Source organism: Pongo pygmaeus, chromosome 12, assembly GCF_028885625.2.
Source record: "Pongo pygmaeus isolate AG05252 chromosome 12, NHGRI_mPonPyg2-v2.0_pri, whole genome shotgun sequence".
NCBI lineage: Eukaryota > Metazoa > Chordata > Mammalia > Primates > Hominidae > Pongo > Pongo pygmaeus.
This window is the reverse complement of record NC_072385.2, coordinates 122,645,772-122,651,771: the sequence shown is the minus strand read 5'-3', so window position 1 is coordinate 122,651,771 and position 6,000 is coordinate 122,645,772. Positions and strand designations below refer to the sequence as shown.

Here is a 6,000-nt window from a genome sequence, read left to right as displayed (position 1 = left end):
ATATAGTTGGGACAGGCACTCATGAATTTGATCCAATGACAAGAGACCAGATGGGAGCAAGGATGCCTTGAGAGATGTCAGTGTGTACCCATGGATAGAAGCAGCTGGTGACTGGGCACTTCGGAAGCCACATGGACACACACAAAGCTCCTGGAAGACGTTTTCAAGGGGTTGGGTTGTGCTGGGATCCAGAACTGGCTGAAGAAACCATGAGCTGACATAAAATTTCTGCCACCTAGCGGAATGGAGGCTCCATTTAGAAATTAAATTATATACTTTAAAACACTATAATTGCTTCTTTTTTTTTTTTTTTTTGAGATGGAGTTTCACTCTTGTTGCCCAGGCTGGAGTGCAATGGCACCATCTCAGCTCACTGCAAACTCCACTCCCGGGTTCAAGAGGTGATCCTGCCTCAGCCTCCCGAGTAGCTGGGATTACAGGTTTGCAGCCACCATGCCCGGCTAATTTTGTATTTTTAGTAGAGACGGGGTTTTACCATGTTGGTCAGGCTGGTCTCGAACTCCTGACCTCAAATGATCCACCCACTTTGGCCTCCCAAAGTGCCAGGATTACAGGCATGAGCCACTGCGCAAAGCCAAATGCTTCATTTCTTTTTTTCTTTTTTTTTTCCTTTTTTTTGTTGAGATGGAGTCTCGCTCTGTCGCCCAGGCTGGAGTGCAGTGGCGCGATCTCGGCTCACTGCAAGCTCCCAGGTTCACGCCATTCTCCTGCCTCAGCCTCCCGAGTAGCTGGGACTTCAGGCGCCCGCCACCACGCCTGGCTAATTTTGTTTTGTATTTTTAGTAGAGACGGGGTTTCACCATGTTAGCCAGGATGGTCTCGATCTCTTGACCTCGTGATCCGCCCGCCTGGGCCTCCCAAAGTGCTGGGATTACAGGCGTGAGCCACCGCGCCCGGCCTGCTTCATTCCTTATACATCTGAGTTGGCCATCTGAGATTTTGTTTCTACTACACAGCACTACAGCAAGGATTACGCGAAACCACCTAGTCCCTAGTATGGTTTCTGCCATGTTATCAGGACACAGCAGATGGCAGCTGGGTATTTTCCATTTTCCTCCGGATCTGCTCTGCACCCTTCTCCACTGGCCCTCAGCTGTGGGAAGCTGACCTCATGGACTGCAGGCGATGCGCCTAATTGCCCAATGGGAGGTACCGACAGGAAATGGGAGGGGCTGGGAGGGAAGAGCTATGAGGTATTCACTCCGTGGGTCTGGGAATGGCTGTATTTCTCTCAGCTCCTGTCTGGTGGCGCCCCCGTACCGGCAAAGCTCTCACTGAGGTTCTGCCCGCTCTCTCTGCTCCTCCAGGCGTCGGGGTGGCAGGGCATTCCTGCTCTTGCTGGCCTCAGATGCTTCCCTTCTTGTGTACCCTTAACCTGTGCCCACTTCTGTAAATAGTCCCTTCATTACACTCTTAGGAACTACCTCTTTGGAGAATGCCACTGTTTCCTGTGGGGACCCTAGATGATGCAACTGTTATTAGTATTACCTTTAGTTTGAGATCACATCTGATTCTCTGTGTGATCCTGTGGAGTCGGTGACCCCTTTCTGAGCCTCGGTTTCCTCGTTTCTTAAATGTGAATCCAATACCCCCAGCTTTCGCTTTCCTACTTCAGAGGGATATTGTGGGAATTAAATGAGTCAATAGAGTCAATTTCCCAGACAATACTCTGGGAAAAAAATACAATTGTGACCCTATTATTAGAATTATCAAAAGTAACAATAGTAATAAGATTGTTCCTGCCCAGAGATCTCTTCTGATCCCTCTCTCTTCACTCCAGCAAAATAGCAGTGACTCAGTCTTTGGTCCTTGGCAAAGCCATTGTCCTTTTCTGCAAAGTCTTATGCTGCAGAAAGATGAAACTTTGTGATCAGATACAGCACACAATTCTCAGAGCTGCTGCCACCATTTGACAAATGCCACGGGGGCTCTAGGCTGTGCTGCAGCCCCTCAGAGCAGACCCAGGCCTGCCTTTGCAGCCTCTGGGCTCTGTTTGCTGCTCACAGAAGAGTGCTGAGAACCAGCCTGTGGCCCTGGCTGAAGCCACTGAGCATCCAGGATCCCTCCCGCCTGAGTAGCAGGTGGATAAGGCCTAGCTTAGTGAGACCTGATGTGGACTCAGGTTGCTCCAAGCTCCTGGCAGGAAGAAAATTGCTAGTGGGGCATGCATGGCCGGGTGAGCTGGGATAGCCCAAGAGCGGAGAGCGAGGACAGCAGCCCTGCCGGGAGCAGTTTCACTTTGCTGTGCCTATTTTAAAACAAGAGCATGTCCCTTGAGAGCTTCTCCTGCCTCTCCTTCCAGCCACTTAATCCATCGTCTTCCCAATCCACTATTTCCTCTTCCCAATCCAACCTGCCTCCAGGCCAGTCAAGGGACACCTGGAGTAGCAAAGCTCATTGGTGGCCTCTGCGTGATCAAGATATCTTGCCCGGTACGGTGGCTCACACTTGTAATCCCAGCACTCTGGGAGGCCAAGGCGGGCAGATCACCTGAGGTCAGGGGTTCAAGACCAGCCTGGCTAACATGGTGAAACCTCGTTTCTACTAAAAATACAAAAATTAGCTGGGCGTGGTGGCATGTGCCTGTAATCCCAGCTACTTGGCAGGAGAATTGCTTGAACCTGGAAGCTGGGGGTTGCAGCGAGCCGAGATCGCGCCTCTGCACTCCAGGCCTGGGCAACAGAGCGAGACTCTGTCTCAGAAAAAAAAGAAAAGTTAAAAAAAAGATATGTGGGCCCCCAGTTGCTTAAAATCAGGAGTCAATACCCCTGGAGCTGCAGAAAGAACTATCCTGAATCAGTTCAGGACTATGTTCTGTCGCATGGTGCAGAAAGGTGCCTACAGTGGGTTCTTTGAACAGGTTTCTCTTTTCTTATTTCTTGCTTTGTAAATAAGCAAAGAATTTCTGCTTGTAAAAAGCCTAGAGGTAAGCAGCCCTGGACTGTTGCAGCTACTCAAGAAGGTGTGGCCTTTGCTTCCTGGCACTCAGATGGCAGCTGACCTCTAGGTATGCATCATTCACATCTGAGACAGGAAGGAGAGGGAAGGACCAAGGGTGAGGGGCTAAATGAAGCGGCCAGTGAGGTCCCTTCCCTTTCAAAAGCTGACCTGAAGCCTCAACCAGGACATCACTAGCACATCTGGGTCACACGGGCTTCTACAATCTGGCCTGGGAATCTAGACCCTCATTAACTACATGGTACCCATTGGGAAGTCTGTTCTAATCCCACACACAGATCCAGTTGACATTTTTGACATGGACCAGACATCAGATTTGACACGTCTGATTATAGTTGATACAGGGAAATGCCTGTATCAACTATAATCAGACTTATCAAGTCCAGCCGTGAGGCTGGACTTTGGAACCTGGGTGGGGTCTGGAGAGGGAGACAAGGAAGGAGAGAAATGTAGGTGGAGCAACAGTGTAACAAGGCTGAGGAAAGTTCTGAGACTGGCAGCTACTTTCTGAGGTGGTCCCCTACAGTTTCAAAGCTTCCCGGAGCTCCACCTCAGCTGAGAAACCCCTCACTGAGCTTCCCTTTCTGTCTGGTTCTGTTGAACGGAAAACGACATCTGTTTCCCACTCCCTGAAACTTCTCTTCAGGGTTCCTGTCATTGGCTCAAGCTATGGGAGAAGGCGTGTGAGACCCAGGCCTTCCGGAGGCTTCCAGAGTTAAAGCACTCCCACGGACAGGAGACAGAACTGCCTGTGGAGAATTGCATTATAGCCAAGCGCCAGGATATATATTTATCTGTGCCTGACATTCTCATCTCTTTTTAAAGGAAAAGCCACACATTTGGCCAAAAGATGAAGTGGAAAAAATGTACTGTTGAACAAATATCCAGGATGGTTGCTCAGAATGTACAAAATGATGAACTGTGTGGAAAAATCATCCCTGTGGCAAATTGTCAGCAGGCTATATTTGGGGGTCCGAATGCAGGGTCCCTGCCAACTGAGCTCACACAGCCTTAGTGTTTTTCCACTTCTATTTATAGCGATGCACACATTAACACACAAAAAATGCAGGGGACATTGGACTTCGTTTTTAAATGATGAAAATGTTCGAAATGTATCTGGTTTCAGCACGTGAGAACCGCTCTGCTGTCTACGATTAGCCTTGCTTACTGAAGAAGGGATTAATCAACGTGGGGAAAACAACGTAATAGGATCCTTTGGGAATCTGAAAGTCTGAAAACAACTTTTTCCTCTATTTCCTTTTTAAAATGTAATTCACTTCAACAAAACTTTATTGAGTACCAACGATGCAAAAAGTTAACTTGGGACCTAAATACGAGCAAGCCACACTCTGGCCACAAGGAGCCGGCAGTTTTCAGAGGGAGGTACAGATACTGAAATAAAACCCATGGCAAGGATGGTCAGTGCCTTAACAGAACTGCGGACAAATGTATTAGGCACACAGAAGAGGGTTTGAAAGAAATGGACATCTAATTGTCGTCTCTCAGCCTCCATTCCTCCTGCCCCTTTTCCAGCAGCCATTGCTTCTAATTGGAGAACCACGTGTTTCCAGCGAGGGAGATTCTTCTTTCCAGCTTCAGATGTTGAACACGAGGCCTGGCTTGGCCAATCAGGGCAAGCCATCCCCCTGGGCACAGTGATTGGTTCAGGCCCACCTCGAGCTGGACCAATCAGAGTGAAGACTGAGACTTTGGCCGGGAATGCTGAAACAAAGACTGAGCTTTAGTGTTGGATTTGAAGGAAGAAGCCCCAGGAGCTGCTGAGAGCTGTTTTGTAACCATGAGGTGAGTCAGCCTTCCAATAAGGCTAACTGCAGAAGGTGAATGAAGAGACAGAAATAAACTAGAACCACCAAAATATTTCTTACCTAATGCCATTCTTATTCTGGGGTTTTCAGTCATGTGAAACTATAAATTCCTCTCATTGTCTAAGTCAGTCGGAGTTAGGTATTTTTGCGCTCCCAACCAAAAGCATCCTTGGTGATACAGGATGGATTAGGGTGTACTTCCTGGAGGAAGTGGCGCAGAACCTAAAACTTGAGGATGGGTTGGATTTGGATGGGAGAGGACAAGAAAGTCCTGGCGACTGAACAGTTGCATGCGGCTGGGAGAGGAATGAATCCTATTCCAACGCAGCTGACCCTAGAAACATTGGGCTGGTGAGATCTTGGCATGCAGTGATGGACACACTAAAGAATTCGGTCTTAATCTTGCAGGCAGTGTTTGTGTGGGTGTGATGGGAGGTTGTTCTCTGTTTTCTCAAATCCCTTCTCAGGTACCAGTTCATTCATTCATTGCATTCACATTTGCTGTTCACAGCTTAAACTTTATAGCAAGACAAAGCCAGAATGTTCAGGTGAAGAAGCAGAGAATGGCTGTGTGAGTTTCCTAGGCTGTCGGAACAGAGAGCTACAAACTGGGTGTCTTCAATCCATACAAATTTAATTATCTCACAGTTCTGGAAGCTGGAAGTCTGATATCAAGGTGTCAGCGGGGCTATGCTTCCTCTAAAGCCTCTAGGGTAGGATACTTCCTTGCCTCTCCAGCTTTTGGTAGAGAAGTTTTTGGCTTATCCCAGCTTACTCCAATCTCTGCCCTGTCTTCACATGGCCTTCTCATGTCTCTGTGTCCTGGCCTGTTCTTCCAAGGACGCCATTCATTGGGATTACAGTCAGTCTAAATCCAGGATGATTTCATCGCACAACACTTAACTAATTACATCTACAAAGATTCTATTTCCAAATAAGGTCATATTCTGAAGGTTCTGGTGGCATAAATTTTGGGGGACACTATTCAGCCCACTACATTGACCAATAACAAAACCAACTGATACTCCATAATTTATGTCAGCTAAACTATGGAGCCCCCTCCTGATGTCTGTGTTGGGACCGTTGGTGGCATTGCTGGACTCTCAGTCTTCCTGTGAACCTAACCAGCTGTGTCCTCTCTTTTAAAAATTTATTTTTGTTTGAGATGGGGTCTCACTATGTTGCCCAGGCTGGG

The 6,000-nt window shown here is 48.0% G+C and overlaps 1 protein-coding gene across 1 annotated transcript in view; it reads right to left on the bottom strand.

Moving 5' to 3' along the window:
- Nucleotides 1-4,010: 4,010 nt before the first annotated feature.
- E2F6 (E2F transcription factor 6) overlaps nt 4,011-6,000 on the bottom strand; it is a 62,241-nt gene continuing 60,251 nt past the window's right edge. The window contains exon 8 of the transcript XR_010123143.1: nt 4,011-4,701. The gene's annotated coding sequence lies outside the window, so the exon portion shown is untranslated. The remainder of the gene's footprint in view (nt 4,702-6,000) is intronic.